We start from the raw sequence: 16,097 nt of genomic DNA, 5'->3' as shown, positions 1-16,097 counted from the left end.
ATTCTAAATTTTATTGTTTAATTTAGTTCATAAAAATTTAAATGTATAATATTATTCTAAAATTATATGTAATAAATGAAATATAAATAAAAATAATTATTTTGTGTCTTTTCTATTGAAAAAAATATAAAAATATTAGACAAAAACACATCTTTTTATTGTTATTGTCAAATTTTTATAATTATTTTTTATTTTATTTTATTTTTAAATTTTGTGTTAAAAAAACAAATTAGACTTTTTATTATTTATTTGTTCCAACTTATATTGAGTTTATTACTAAATAAAATATAAAATATTAATTTTTTATTTTTTTATCATATTTTTAATGTCTTATCTTATTTTACTCTTAAAATCAAATATAATCCAAGTAATTCCGTAATATATAGTTTGAATAACTGGGAGAAAAAAAAAACATAGGCACACAAAAATTAAAACATAAAATACAATAATATACAGAATTATTTTCTCTTGAAAAATATTTAAGCATGTGCGTAATATTTAACAAAAAATACAAAAATATATTTTTATATTTAAATATTTATTAATATATATTATTAAATTAAAGTACATATTATCAATATTCATTATTTTTGTTATAAATGTAGTTTCATTTGTGCTAGATATTTTATATCATTCTCAACATTTTCAAAATTTAGTTACAAATAACTTTAAATTAAAATATTATCTTTCTCTTATATAATGCAATATTTTTTTTTGAAGTTTTATGTCTGTATTATTCATTCAATTTTCTATTTTCGTTATCTATCTCTAACTATATATATACTAAATATTATCTATTATTTATTCATAGATGTAATATTCAATTTATTATGTAAAAAGTTTGAAAAAAAATATAATAAAGTTAAATTGATATTATAAAAAGTTTTCTTATTTATTAAAAAGTGAATTATAGTGTACAGAGCAAAGTTTAAAGATATGCTTATGTGGCAAAATTTAAACCATACATTCTAAAACCACACTTTTTACTCAAAATCGTAACTCTTCACAAAGAAAAGCATCACCTAATGAAAAAAAAGTAAATTAGAAGATTTAAGAGAAGAAATAATTAAGTTATCAAAATTAATAGATCAAAAATTAATGATTTTAACTAATGTTAATTGTAATGACACCGAATTCTTAAAATCAATACAAAATAATTTTTCTCAAAATCTTTATTTTACTATAAGTTTTATTGAAGGACTTCAAAAACCTGAAAAAACTTATTTTTCACACGGAATTTCTAAAAAATGTTACCATGGAAATGATTCTTCACATCTTTATCATACTTTCAACCCACAACTAAATTCTATAGTAGATATGCTTGAAGAAATATTAGTATCCATAAAATTTCAAAGAGATAAGGAAAAAGAGAATCCCAAAGAAGAAAAATTTCAAAATATAATCAACATAACAGATCTAAAAGTAAAACCACCATTAAAATTATGAATATTGAAGAAAAATTAGAAGAAGTTACAATGCTTTTTAAACAATTAAAAATGGCTCAAGAAAATAATATTATGGAACATGGTTTTCAAATAGAAGAAGAATTAGTAAATTCTGAAAATATAGAAAATGAAGAACACATTCTAGATTATTCAAGTGACGAAGAACCAGCAATTCCAATACAAGTAAAAAATAAAGCTGGAACATCTAAGGATAATCAATCTCAATTTAAATGGGAAACAGGTTTTGATAATTATGCTTTTAAAAAAGGATTTATAAATAAAGATTCAAAATATACAAAAATACCATCAAAATACGTTCCTAAAATCCAGGAAATGGAAGGAGAAAGAATGCTTGACTTAGACTGTAAAAAGAATGAAAAGAAATTTTCGAAAATTGGTTGAATTCCTTTTTATTAGAAGCCTTTACTAATCCAAAACTTAGTGAATTGTCTGGAAGAGATATTTGGAATTACATAGGGTTTCATACTAAAGGAACTATAAGAGATTATATGACATCAATAGAAAACCAAATAATAGAAGAATTAGCAACAAAAACAACAGCTTATGATAAGATATTATATATAATGATGATTCTATATAAAGAATTTTTTGGAAAAAATATTATAGATCATATACAAGAAGTCTATAATAAAGAATATCAAGAAGCAAAAAACCATTTAGCTAATATTCAGATATATGATTTATGTAATGTGGAGTCTTATATATGTGAATATAGAATACATTATTACAAATTAAAAGAAGAAGATAAAAATCATTATCTTAGTATGTATATAACAAAACTTCCATATCCTGCTAATGAATTTATAATGGAAAGATTTATAAGAGAAATAAATAGAGGGACAATTGAAAATAATTTTGGTGGAGCAACCTCTGCAATAAGAGAGGAAATAAAAGAACATTGTATGTAAGAAGCGACTAAAAAAAGATTTGCAAATATAATCAGAATTTGCTGTCAGGATAATGAAAAAATACTCCAAAAATATGGTCTTAATAAAAATTTTCAAAGAAAAAAAAATATCAATTTAGAAAAAGAAAATACTATCCAAACTGGAGAAAAAAGAGGTACTTTAGAAAAAGAAATAACAATAAAAACAAAAAAAATGACTATTGCCCGAATAAAAAAGAAAATTGCAAGTGTTGGTATTGCCAAGGAGAAGGACACTATGCAAATGAATGTCCGAAAAAGAAGGATAAAAAGGATCTTACTAAACAAATAGAAATTGCTAAGTCTTGTTTCATGGAACCATTAAAGGAATCTGATGATAACTTAGACTATATTTTTGAATATGTCTCAGAAACAGACTCAGAGATTGAGTAATAATGCCACATTTATTACTATAAAAATAACAGAAAAGTTTATAAATGCTTTCATAGATTCTGGAGCAACACAATGCTTTACTAGTTCAAATATAAAACTTCATTGGAAAAAATTAAAGAAACCATTAAGAGTTAGAATAGCTGACAAATCAATACATAAAATTGACCAAAAAGCAGAGATGGCTGAAATTTTTATTCAAAATTATAGGTTCATTGTTCCATCTATATATATGTTAGATTCTGGAATGGATTTTATCATAGGAAATAACTTTTTAAAGCTATATCATCCATTCATTCAAGAATTAACATATATAGTTTTAAAAGCTCCACACGATTCTTCAATAAATCAAAAATCAAAACGTATAAAAATACCAACTACTACTATAGATAAGATTCTAAAATTTAAAATATTTTCTATATTAGAGACATGTTATTTAAATTTATACTTTCAGATAAATATTCCAAAAAATAATCTTGAAATAAAGATAGAAGAACTTTTGGATGAAATTTGTGCTGAAAATCCTTTAGATATTAAAAATACAAATAACGAATTAGTAAGCATTAAATTAAAAGATCCTACAAAAGAGATAAATGTTCCAAATAAAATTCCTTATTCTGCAAGAGATAGAGAAGAGTTCTCATTAGAATGTATAGATCTTTTGGAATAAGAAATTATAAGATTAAGTAAAAGTCCTCATGCAGCTCCAGCCTTTTATGTCGAAAACACTAATGAAATTAAAAGGGGAAAACGAAGAATGGTTATTAACTATAAGAAGATGAATGAAGCAACTATTGGTGATGCTCATAAACTTCCAAGAAAAGATTCTATTTTAGAAAAAATCAAAGGAGCAACTTGGTTTTCATCTCTTGATGCAAAATCAGGATATTGGCAAATTCGTTTAGACGAAGAAACAAAGAAATTAACTGCTTTTACTTGCCCAACAAAAGAATCAACAAGTGTGTTGCTCTATGAATGGAATGTATTACCATTCGGATTAAAACAAGTCCCAAGTATTTATCAAAGATTTATGGAAGAAAATCTAAAAGAGTTAAATGAATTTGTTTTAGTGTACATTGATGATATACTAATTTTTACAAAACAGGATAAAGAAGATCATCTTCAAAAATTATTAATAGTTGTAGAAAGATGTAAAGAAAAAGGATTAGTTCTTAGCAAAAAGAAAGCAAGAATAGCAAAACAAGAAATAGAGTTTCTTGGATTAATTCTATCCACCCAAGGAAAGCTAAAACTTCAACCAAATGTTCTAGAAAAGGTAAATTTATTTCCTAATAAAATAGAAGATAGAAAACAATTACAAATTTTTAGGATGTATAAATTATATTTCTGATCAAGGATTTTTAAAGAATATAACAGAATACACTAAAAGCTTATTTCCAAAAATAAGTACTAAAAAAGAATGGAAATGGGATGAAAAAGATAGTATGCAAATTCAAAAAATTAAAGAATTATGCGAAAAACTTCCAGAACTTTATATTCCAGAAGAAAATGACTATTTAATAGTAGAAACAGATGCTTCAGACATAACCTGGTCAGGTTGTCTAAAAGCTAAGAAAGCTATAAAAAGTTTGGAACAAGAAAAAGAATCACTAGATTCTAAATATTCCCCAAAGGAATTACTTTGCAGGTATATTTCAGGGACTTTTACTCCAACAGAACAGAGATATACCACTCATGAAAAGGAAACTCTAGTAGCAATTAAATCTCTTAAGAAATGGAAAATTGATTTACTACCCAGAGAATTTACATTAAGAACAGATTCAAGTTACCTAACAGGTTTCATACGATATAATTTAAAAGTTGATTATAATCATGGACGATTGGTAAGATGGCAATTATTTTTGTTACAATATCCAATAAAAATTGAATATATTAAGGGTGACAAAAATGTTATTGCAGATACATTAACAAGAGAATGGAGTTCGTCTACAACGCATTAGATCAAGAAATTCAAAAATATGAGCAAGAACTCGAAAATGCAAGCATTGCCAGCAAATAAGGACACAGATCCAATCCCTCAAGAAGGTCATTGAAGCAATGAAATCAACACAACAAGCAAAACCATCAGAGTTCAGCCAGCTAAGCATGGTGGACAAATCAGGTGAAGAAAAAATTTCAGAAAATAAAACAATTGCTGAAATTATTAAAAAATCTACCCAAGATAAAAAATATTATGTAATTTATAATGGCCCCATGAAAGAAGTATATGATGCCTGGGAAAAAGCAGCACCATTCACACATCAATCAAGGATAATTCATAAAGGAGGGTTTTTAACATTGGAAGAAGCAAAGGAATCCTTCAGGGAATATGAAGCTCTCCATCCAGAGCAAACCCTAAAAGGAGCAGATAAAGCTCCAATTCAAACCCAGAGAACAGGGATAATAAGAAACATTCCTACAAGGGCTGAAATCAAGGAAAAGAAAAGGGTCTGTAGATCAAATCTCAGAGAAACCCTTAACATAGTCCTAAATTGGACTGAAGAAAAAAGGACAATTTTGGGATATTATCCTATTGCCAAAGAACAGCTAACAAAGCTGGTTATATTTCCAGATGCTTCCCCATCTGACACCTATCAGTTTTTTCAGTATGGATTAATTGATACAATTTTAATTTTTAATGATCTAAAAATTATTAGTGAGTTTCCTGCAGGATTCGTTGATGCAGTAAAGAGATTTAAAAATATGATTGACAATATGAATCCAAGGGATATATCCCTAAAATTTACAAACAGTCAACCTATTTTTAATGAAGAAGAAGAATGCTTGGTTCCAGCACACCAAGTAATATTCATGTCTGTCTTCCCAGGAAATTTTCAACCAATTGATCAGATTCAAGATTTAACAGTTTACAGTCATGAAAGAAGGCTAGCCAGCACATTAGCAAGGGTCTTTGAAAGAACCCAAAAGATAACAAAGGAATCTCACACAAGGATTAATTATAAAAGTAGAAATACTCTGCTTGTGTCCAGTAAAAGAAATGAAATTGAAAAAAGGGAGATGAGACTCTTGGTGGAATTTGAATCAGCATTCTACAACTTATCTGGACTTTTAGAAAAACTCCCTGAAGGGATAAAGAGGAATCTCTGCTATTTGATAAAAGATAGAGAAGACCACAAATGCCAGCTATGTGCCTCAGAAATATCTGAAGAAAGCAATAATGAAACAGAATCAACCCACATGATAAAAGAAGAGGACAATGCATCTGAAGCCCACATGATAAAAGAAGAGAACAGTGCATCTGAAGCATCCCTCAATATTATGACATAAGCGCTTAGGTCATAAGGCACCAACAATGTAGCTGGTGCAAGATAATAAACAATGACGTAAGCAATGACATCATAAGAAGGGTAAGGATGGGAATTGTCCATCAGACCCAACCATTATAAATAGATTGCTTAGGCAATTGTAAGAGACATCAGAAAACAGAAAGTAGAAGGCTAAGAGTACTCATATGCTAGGAGAGCGAGGAGGAAGCTGCCGAGGCGATTCTGTAGTCTGACAAAAGAATTCCCTTAGGAAAAAATAGTTTTAAACTCCCCTCTGGAGTTAATATCTATAATCTCCCCTCTGGAGATAAAAACATCTTATGTAAAATATACTAAATAAAGGAAGTTTTTCTCCAGAAAGGTACGCCTTTATCCTAATCTCTTAGTTATGAATTATTTAGAAAGCTTAGAATTAACGGAAGAATCTGATTATTATAGATTATCTGCCTTATTAGATAATGAAAAACAGGCTGTTCTAAAAACAGAATTAAATCTCAAATCAAATGAAAATTTTAATAAACAAAATTTTTTAAAAGAAGTTTTTAATAGAAAAAATATAATATATTATGGAAAAATTCAACTTGAAGCCCCTATAAAGACAAAATCCGCCAATGGAGAACTTGAAATAGCTTTGATAAATGATGAAGAATTAAGTAAACAGATTGAGAAAATTAAGGATCAACAAAAAAGATCTAAAATTGGATGGATTCATATTAGTACTATACAAGTCTTAATCAAATCTACATATATGAAAGGAATTAATTCACTAATAAGCTTAGCAATCTGTGATAAAAGAATTACTGATGACCCAATAGATCAAATAATTGGAATTGTTCATGGAGACTTGGCAAACGTAAATGTTAAATTCAATGCCCATCTTGGATACGCTATACCTTTATCAACTGAAAATCTTGGAAGATCTATAAGTTTGGCTTATAAATTTCACAGAAAGAATCTAATGGAACAAGATGACGAACCGTTTTCAATTACATATGCAATAAATTATGCTTTAATAAATAGCCATCATAGTATAATATTTAAAAACAGAGAAAGAATTTATGTTGATGAATTATTTCAGAAAATTGTAAAAACAGAAATACCAAAATATAAAGCTATTGAAAACCCAGTTCTATTATTAAAAGAACCATCAGGAAAATTAGTTTCATCGAATTTTCAAATAAGAGAATCTAAAATTAATAGCCCTTTAAGTTTATCTAAGTTAAAAATTAAAGAAGAAAATTCTGAAATAAAAGAACTAACAAAAAAGGTCAAAAAATTAAATGAAACCATAAACACTAAATTATGACAATAAATAAAGAAGAAATATATGTAACTTATCAAGACAAGAAACAAGAGCTCTTTGAAAGAGAAAATCGTTTGAATTATTCTGAAATAAATCAAAGAGCATTTGAAGCCCTAAAAATAATCTATGACAAGTTGAAAAGAGAAGTTGAAGAGCTAAAAAAATTAATAGAATCTCTAGAAAATAGTGATGAATCAATAATAGAGTTTGCAGAAATTTTAAAATAAATAATGAAGCATAAAAAGATTGAAAAACCAGAAAATAAAATAAAAAGAAAAAATGACGAGAAAATTAAAAAGTAAAATAAAGGAGTATAAAAGAGAATTAAATAATATTCAAATTGAAATTGATGATCTTATAATAAAAAGGATAGAAATAAGAATAAATATAAAAAAGTTGGAATTAAACTTAAAAAATTTATAAATGCCTGGAAAACCATATTATGACTTAAAAGAATTAAAGCTGTTGAAAAAAAAAATGGAAAATGAAATTGAAAAATTAAATAGATATTTAGAAACAAGAGAAAGTGTAGAAATAAAAGAAGTTATTGAGGATTTGAGAAATTATATTAAAGAAAAAGACAAACAGATAAAAAATTTTATATACAATAATCCATGCAAAAAAGAATATTATAAACTAAAACAAGATTGAAAAGTTATAAATCAAAATTATAAATATACATCAAGGACTAGTAATAAATGCAAGAGAAATAGTAGAAATGGTCAATACTTTAGATTATGAATTTGCAAATTATTTTTATCCTTTAAATAAAGCACCACCAATTGATTCTATACAAATTATAAACTTATTCAAAATAAAATATGAAGAGTTAATAGAAATTTCAAAAAATTGACGATAAAAAATTTAAAAAATTTGGTATCAGAGCCAAATTAACGATTAAGGGTAACACTTTCTCTTTAAGCAACACTTTTAGTGATACGTTTTTATATCAATAAAATAAAAATCTATAAATCTGTACAGAAATGCATCTTTACAGTGGATGAACCCTTATTAAAAATATATTTATAATATAGAGTTATGAAATAAAACAATTTCATGCAAAGTCGGCGGGCCAGACGGGCAGTGACCATGTGCTTGAACAGAAAAGGAAGTGATGGAGAGATCTTCTAATTGTTTGTTTTGACTTTTGATCAATGCTTCTTTGGTTATGTCATCTTTGTTTCTCACTTTCAATAAGAGTGGAAATTTATGTGGAATCGCTCCACGTTACGGTGGTTCTCCTTTCTAATTTCTTAGCTACCACTCATAAATGCAACTACCACAAAAATAGTTAGAAAAAGATGGTGGGGTACTAAGCTAAAAAAAGACATCTATTTATGGAAAAAAATTTAAATGTTCTTGAAACGTGAATGTATTGGTTTAATAATTTTAATACTTGATTTTAATTAATATTATACATTATAATAAGATTAATAATTAAAATTATTAAAATAATATTTTAAGAATATCTAAAATTTTGTTATATAATTATTATTGATCATTTGGTTTTTATCTCATGATGAGCCATTAAAAAGGCAAAATATATATAGAGTTTTATATACAATAATGTTAAAATTGAGGAAAGACGAACGATATTAGAGATATAATTATTTATTTGTTTTTTTTATTAGGTTAAGTATTTAAAAAAGTAATTTTATAATATTATGTTAAAATTTCTATGATAAAAAAAATTAGAGTTTAATTTTTTATTATTTTTCAAATTTTAAATTTTGATTTGGCCTGAAATATAAAATCGAATTTATCTATTAATGATTTGAGTTCTGGATATGTTGATGTTGTTATAATGTCATATTTTATTTATTCTTTTTGGGAGTTTTCTTCAGTGGAGAAAGTATTTTCTGGTCTTTGAAGGACCAAGTAATAAATGCAATTAACAAAAAATATAGGGATGGTTCACAAATAATAAAAATTTACAAATAAATTTTCATTAATATGTGGGCCAAATTTAAATTTAGGGTTTCAATGGCCTCCCCAAAAAATCGTCGACCAAGAAGATCTCCGGCAACAAACGGCCACTTATGGTGAATTCCATCACCAACGATTTGAATTCTGTGCTGCTGCATTAAGCATACATTAGCTCGAACCTCTGGATCGCTGGGAACAACATGCCCGATGTGCTTACGAGCTCTTTGAGAAAGATGAAAACAGGGCTATCGTTATTGAAGAACTTGCATCGGTAAATTAAAAAGAAAAACTTCAATTCTATTAGGTTAACTTGCAATCCAACAATTGTAGAATCTCTCATATTAGGTTACCTGCTAATCACCACAATAATATTTCTTTAAAATGCTGTTTTAGGAACTTGGGCTCGGTACTTCTATCCCTGTTCATGTGATTCTTCATGACTGGAACATTACATGGTGTGTCTAGCAGCAGTCTTGCAAAGGTTCACTAAAAAAGATTGAAATCAAAGCCATTTGAATATATTGAATTTCCTATATGCTGATTTGTGGGACGGTTCAATCAAATCAAACAAATTATATTTAAACTTGTATCAAAGTGTGCTGCAAAAAAATATACAAATTTGCAATTCCTGGGATGGCTCAATCAATCAAATCATATTTAAATCTGTAGCACATGTTCTTAAGAGAACAACCCCACTACAGTTAATGATTCTTTTGAAGGTGCTGAAATTGTATATGCATTGTAGAGTTTAAATTAGATTTGCTTCAGTGAGTGGTAATAATGACCATCTTATCAATTCAATGAAAATTATCTTGATGAAAGCTTTTGGTGCATGTCATCAGCAAGAGCTTGCCTCAAGCTCTCCCCAAGCTCTCCCCAAAGAAGTACAATGACTTCTCGCTGTCCATCACCCTCGGCTGCTGTGATCCCTCCATTCTCATCCGGCTCCTTCCACAGCTCTGGTTCTGGCTCCCTCGCAATCTGGCACAGATTATGCAGCATGCAGCAGGCCACGATAGTCTGCAGAGCGTGATAAATCCCGACATTCAAATCCTGCAAGATCCTCCACCTCTCTTTCGGCAGCCCAATTGCTTCTACCATTGCAGACCTCCCGTTCATAAGCATTCCATCGAACAGGTTATGTGCAGCCGTCCCCATTCCATTCAGCGAAAACGGCGTCAAAAGAAATAGCAACAAAGGGAAACACCAGTCCCCAACAAAGTGAGGCCTCACCTTCATTTTCATCTCCATCTTCATCTTCCCTACAAAGCCACCACTCTCTCTCTCTCTCACGAAACCCAGTCATTATGCCATTGGTCTAACCAGACCACAATATACCGGTTCATAATTAGAGTAAGTATTGGGCACATGTAATATTATAGAAAACTTATATCTAGAATTAATTTGAGCCACACGTTTGGAATATTTTTACTTGGTTCATCAAGATCCAGAAAATACTTTTCCCACCTTAGACATTCCCTTCTTTTTGAAGTTTAGACTGAAAACTGATGATAATTCTTCTTTTTCCGTGTGTTCAGAAGTCATTGCTACGTCTAAAATTCAGATTGAAAATTTGATGATGATATTGAAATTTCTACTTCTAGATTTTGGTTGAATTATTGTTGATTGGGTGAATATCTGTTTCTGATTTGGCTTGAATATGAAATATTAATATTGCTGGCTTTGTTGAATATTGTTTAAAATTGTACAAATTTTAGCAGAAGTTGTTTTATTTTTTTCATGTATCTTATTCCGTTTTTGATAATTTGAATTCAAGTGTTCTAAGCTAATTTGAATCTGATCCCAAATTGAGTCTAGTGAATCACTATAGAATTTTGACATGATATTTAATAAAATCAACATTTGATACGAACTTGTATAAAGAGATAGAGAATTAGATAAAAAAATCGAAAAGAATAGAAGAGAAATTTCTAGAATTAGAACAAAAAAGGAAAATAAAATTTCTAGTTACATCATGACTATCTCTATTATTATGTTATATATTACTCTATTGGTCTCTATAGTTTTGCGAAGTTTTCAATTAGGTCTCTATATTTTTTCTTTTAATTTAGTCCCTACGTGAATTTTTTTTTTTCAAACAGGTCCCTCTTGATAGTAATTGATTTAATTATACGGAAATTCGACTAAAAAAATTGGTGCAGGGACCTAAAAAAAGAAAAAAAAATATAGAAACCCAATTAAAAAAAATTAATGCAAAGACACAATTAAAAAAAATATAAAAACCTAATTAAAAATTTCACAAAATTAAACTATAAAAACCAATAAAATAATTAAACTTATAATTTTCTAATTGGACTATACGTCCAATATTACTCCTATCAGAGTTAGGGGTGTTCGCGGTGCGGTTTGGTTCGGTTTTTGAAGGAAAAGACATCCGATCCGATCGTTTAATTATGCTGCGGTTCGGTTTGGTTCGGTTTTTTTCAAGGTCATCCGAACCAAACCAAACCAATTAAAATCGGTTTGGTTTGGTTCGGTTTGTTCGGTTTTTTCAATCAAATAAAAAAAATTCTACTATACTATTATGCAAAGTCATAACACTGAAATCGACAAACCAAAATACACAATAGCTAACAAAGTCTTGATCTAATGAAATATAACGACAACAGAATTCAAATACGACAATTAAAGAAGTTTAATAGTTCAACAGTCAACACAACTGAAAATAAAAATAAATTGTCATTAGCAAAGTTATGGTGTCTTCTCCAACAAAATAGCTAAACTTCATAATGCAAACCAACCTGAAATTAAAAAAAAAAAGTTACATAATAAGAACAACAACAACAATAATAATTATAATAATAATAAAAGTATAAGGAAAACAATTCCTACCATAACAACTTAACAAGATGTACTTTAATCAGACTCAACACCAGAATCTTCTTCATTGGGATCACGAGTGGGTGCAACTTCTACAAAATATATAAAACAAGAAACAATCGTACCAATTAATATATATTAATAAAAACTAGATTAAAATAAAGAAAATTATAAGTAAAAACTTAACCATACCTAATTCCAACTTCTCCAATTCCTCGATGAGTTCCTCAAGGACAAGTTTTGGAGAGTTTCGGAGCCAATTTTGGGTACAAATTAACGCTTCAGCTGTCATCGGTATTAGAGAACTCCTATAATTATTTAACACCCTTCCTCTAGTACTAAATGCCGATTCTGAAGCAACTGTGGAAACTGGCATGGCTAAGACGTCTCTTGCAATCAGCCCAAGGATTGGAAATTTAGTGGAATTCACTTTCCACCAATTTAGAATGTCGAATTGCACGCCACTCTTCTCTAATGCCTCCATAAGATATAACTCCACCTCATTCTTGTTAGCACTCTCATTGAATTGCATTTCCTTCTCAAATTCCATAGCAAAAGAAGTTTCATGTGCCTCAAGCTCTTGTGTGCTAATTTCAGGAGGATCTTGCCGACTAGACCTTTGATAGTTATCACCAAACAGCCTGTAGCTATCAAACACCCTAAAAGGCGTCTCCTTCACCTTTGAAGTTAAGAATTCAGCATCTTCTTTTTCATACAACTTTTCAAAACTCCACTTAATCAATTGAAGCTTATACCTAGGATCAAGAACAACTGCAATGAAAATCATCATGTTTGTGTTCTTTATATTTCCCCAATGCTTATCATACTTGGACTTCATTTTTTCAGCCATGCTTGAAAGTACCGTATCCAAGCTTCCCATCCAATGCTTAAGTGTAGACAATATTTTACAAAAGTCATTAAAGTGTTGAGAAGATGTCACAAACGTTGAACCAGAAACTTTGTTAGTAACCTCATAAAATATTTTTAAAAACTTCACAAAATGCTTTGCATTCTCCCAATCCTCAGACCTAGGAATCCCACCAGCCATCATAGCATACTCAGAATCTCTCTCCCCCATCACCAGCAAAAAACAAGCACTTTTACCAGCATTAAGCAAGCACAAAACCAGCAAAAAAAAAAGCACTTTTACCAGCATTAAACAAGCACAAAACCAGCAATAAACAAGCACTTTTACCAGCAATAAATCAAGCACAGAACCAGCAATAAAAAAGCACAGAACCAGCAATAAACAAGCAGCTGAAGTTTAAATCATTAAGCACAGAACCATCACTGAATAACTGATAAACTGATAAACTGATAAATCAATAGACTGCTAAACTGATAAATCAATAGACTGATAAACTGAACAATAAACAATAAATAAGCAATAAATAATGAATCAGCAATAAACAATAAATCAATAAACTGATAAGTTATAACCCTAGGTCTAAATTGAACAACAAATCAAGCAAAGTTTACCTGAATAGATGGCTCGGGCTCCATATGAACTTGAATCGGACAATCGGTGGCTGGGTGGGTGGGCTCCAGAAACGCTGCTGGGTGGACTTGAGGCGGCGAGGTCGGACGTGGCGAGGTCGTGGGTGGGCTCCAGAAACGCTGATGGGTGGACTGCAGGCGGTGAGGTCGGACGTGGCGAGGTTGGGGGTGGCTCCAGAAACGCTGCTGGGTGGACTGGAGGCGGCGAGGTCGCAGGTGGCATGGTCAGAGGTGGCTCCAGAAACGCTGTTGGGTGGAAGGCTGGAGGCTGGGTCGTGCACTGGCGGTGGGATTTGGAGAGGGAAGCTGTCGGCCTGTCGCGCATGTGGGGAAGGAGAAGGGGACAGGGGTAGTGGGGGTGTGGCCGTCTCACACTCTCACGAGTCACGTATGGGTGTCTGGGTGGGTGGGGGATTGGGGTAGGTTTAATTTTGTTAGGGTTTTGGAAAGAACCGGTTCGGTTCGGTTCGGTTAGGATTTTAGTAGTGAGAACTGAAAACCGAACCGAACCGCAAAAAAAAGCAACACATCAATTTTTCGGTTTTTTTGGTTTTCGGTTATTTCGGTTTTCGATTTTTTCAGTTCAGTTCTTCGGTTTAGTTCGGTCCGGATCGGTTTTGAACACCCCTAATCAGAGCCATAAATTTTAATGAATTAAAAGAGTTAATAAAAAAGTATATGTGTTATTTATAGAAATTTAGTAAAAACTAATGTAATTATTCCTATTAGGAATTTTTTCTCCGGAAGAAAATATTTAATTCATAAAAAAGTCAAATGATAATTATGGATCTCAAAAAATACATAAGTTTTTAAATTTAAAAAAGAACATAGATATTATTTATGTTAAATTTTATACTAATAAAAAAAGATATAACACTCGATTATAAAAAAATTTAATAAATAAAATATGAACAAATCTAAATTTTTTTGTTTTTAATTCTATATAAAATATGTTGTTACAATACACGTGAAATACTTTTTCTTTTGCCTTGAATAGATCTAAATATTTTTTAATCTAAAAATATTTTTATGAAAAAAAAAATTCTTTCAATATATCTTCCTTCCAAATCTAGAGAATTTGCTATCAGTATATCCAAAACACATCAATATATTCAAAACACTCACAAAAAATTACCAATTAATAACTCTCTAATTAGACTTATATTATTTTGTCTTTTATTATAGTTTACAGATTTATTTTATTAAACGTAATAAAAATGTCTAGTTGTCTACTTTAGCTTACTATTATTAACTGATATTGCTAATCAAATAGTGATATTTATGTAAATTTTAAATTACATTGAAAACAAAAATCATCAATTAAAGGAGTTCAAACATGCAAGAATTCAAATACCAACTCATAAATGCAACTTATTTGGATTAGAAAGAGAAGAAAATATGTAAAAAAAATCAATAAAGGCACATGGTTTTTTTTTTATATATATATATATATATCAAGTTACAACATGCGTGCAATGTCATAAAAGCTAAGCTAGTCAAGTTGCCAAATGAGAATTACAATAAGATTTTTTAAAAATTCAAAGATTTTTAACTGTCACAATCATATTTTCTTTAAATACATATTTCTTAAAAAAAATACTTTATTCTTTTCAAAAAAAAAAACAAATGTTTAAATATGACTAAAAGAGAAAGAAAAGAGAGAAAATTCAGACAAATAAAACAATATCTCAATAGTTACAATAAAGAGAGAAAAAAAATTTCTAATTAGATTTCAAGTTCATTGGCAGCCGTTAAAGACATGTTAATAATTCTTCTTACTAAGCCTTCTATTTTATGGAGAGTCTTGGAAACCTGTTCGAAGATGTGTTCATTGCGAGATCTCCATATGCTCCAACAATAAATCCCCAATGATAGTAGACTTTGTTCTTTCTTTGGATTAAGAATTAAATGTTGCTTTTTTGTTGCTCAACACTGGAAGAACAGGTCTTCATCTTCGCCAACAGTCATACCACATATGGTAAGGGCTCCTATTCCACACTTCTCTAGCTTTCTCACAAGTAAAAAGATAATGTATAATTGTTTATGTGGCTGCATGACACCGTAGACAGGTAGCCGGTTTCGAGGGCATTCTTCAATGAAGTAGCTCCATAATCAAAAGTCTTTCATGCTAAGCACGCCAGAGAAAAAGGAAGACTTTTGGTGGAGTTTTAATCTTCTAGAGATCTCTCTAAATTCCTTGTCTTTATTGGAAATGTGGATGAAGCTCAGACGGTTTATGGTTGAAGGAAAAGGCTATTTTGTACCCAAAAAAAAGCTTCGTATCTGCCTGATTTATGGAACAACCAAGTAAGTTTATCCCTCTGCTCACTAATTTTTGTTACTAAAATTTGTTGAGTGATGACTGCTGAAAATATTGAAGCAATGAGTTGTTGATTCCATTCATTATTTTCACTCATCAGGTGACTGACTCGTGAGACTGGTTGGTCCATGGTAAAGGATTT

The 16,097-nt window shown here is 29.6% G+C and overlaps 1 long non-coding RNA gene across 1 annotated transcript; it reads right to left on the bottom strand.

Annotated features, from left to right (window-relative positions):
• Positions 1-11,840: 11,840 nt before the first annotated feature.
• On the bottom strand, positions 11,841-12,648 carry LOC112803766 (uncharacterized). Its single transcript, XR_011881689.1, has 2 exons — positions 12,331-12,648; positions 11,841-12,230 (listed from the first exon to the last, which is right to left on the bottom strand). It is a non-coding gene; the product is annotated as an uncharacterized lncRNA (long non-coding RNA).
• Positions 12,649-16,097: the final 3,449 nt, after the last annotated feature.

The sequence above is a fragment of the Arachis hypogaea genome, chromosome 5, assembly GCF_003086295.3.
Source record: "Arachis hypogaea cultivar Tifrunner chromosome 5, arahy.Tifrunner.gnm2.J5K5, whole genome shotgun sequence".
NCBI lineage: Eukaryota > Viridiplantae > Streptophyta > Magnoliopsida > Fabales > Fabaceae > Arachis > Arachis hypogaea.
The sequence above is the reverse complement of the archived record's forward strand: the minus strand, read 5'-3'. Positions and strand labels throughout refer to the sequence as shown.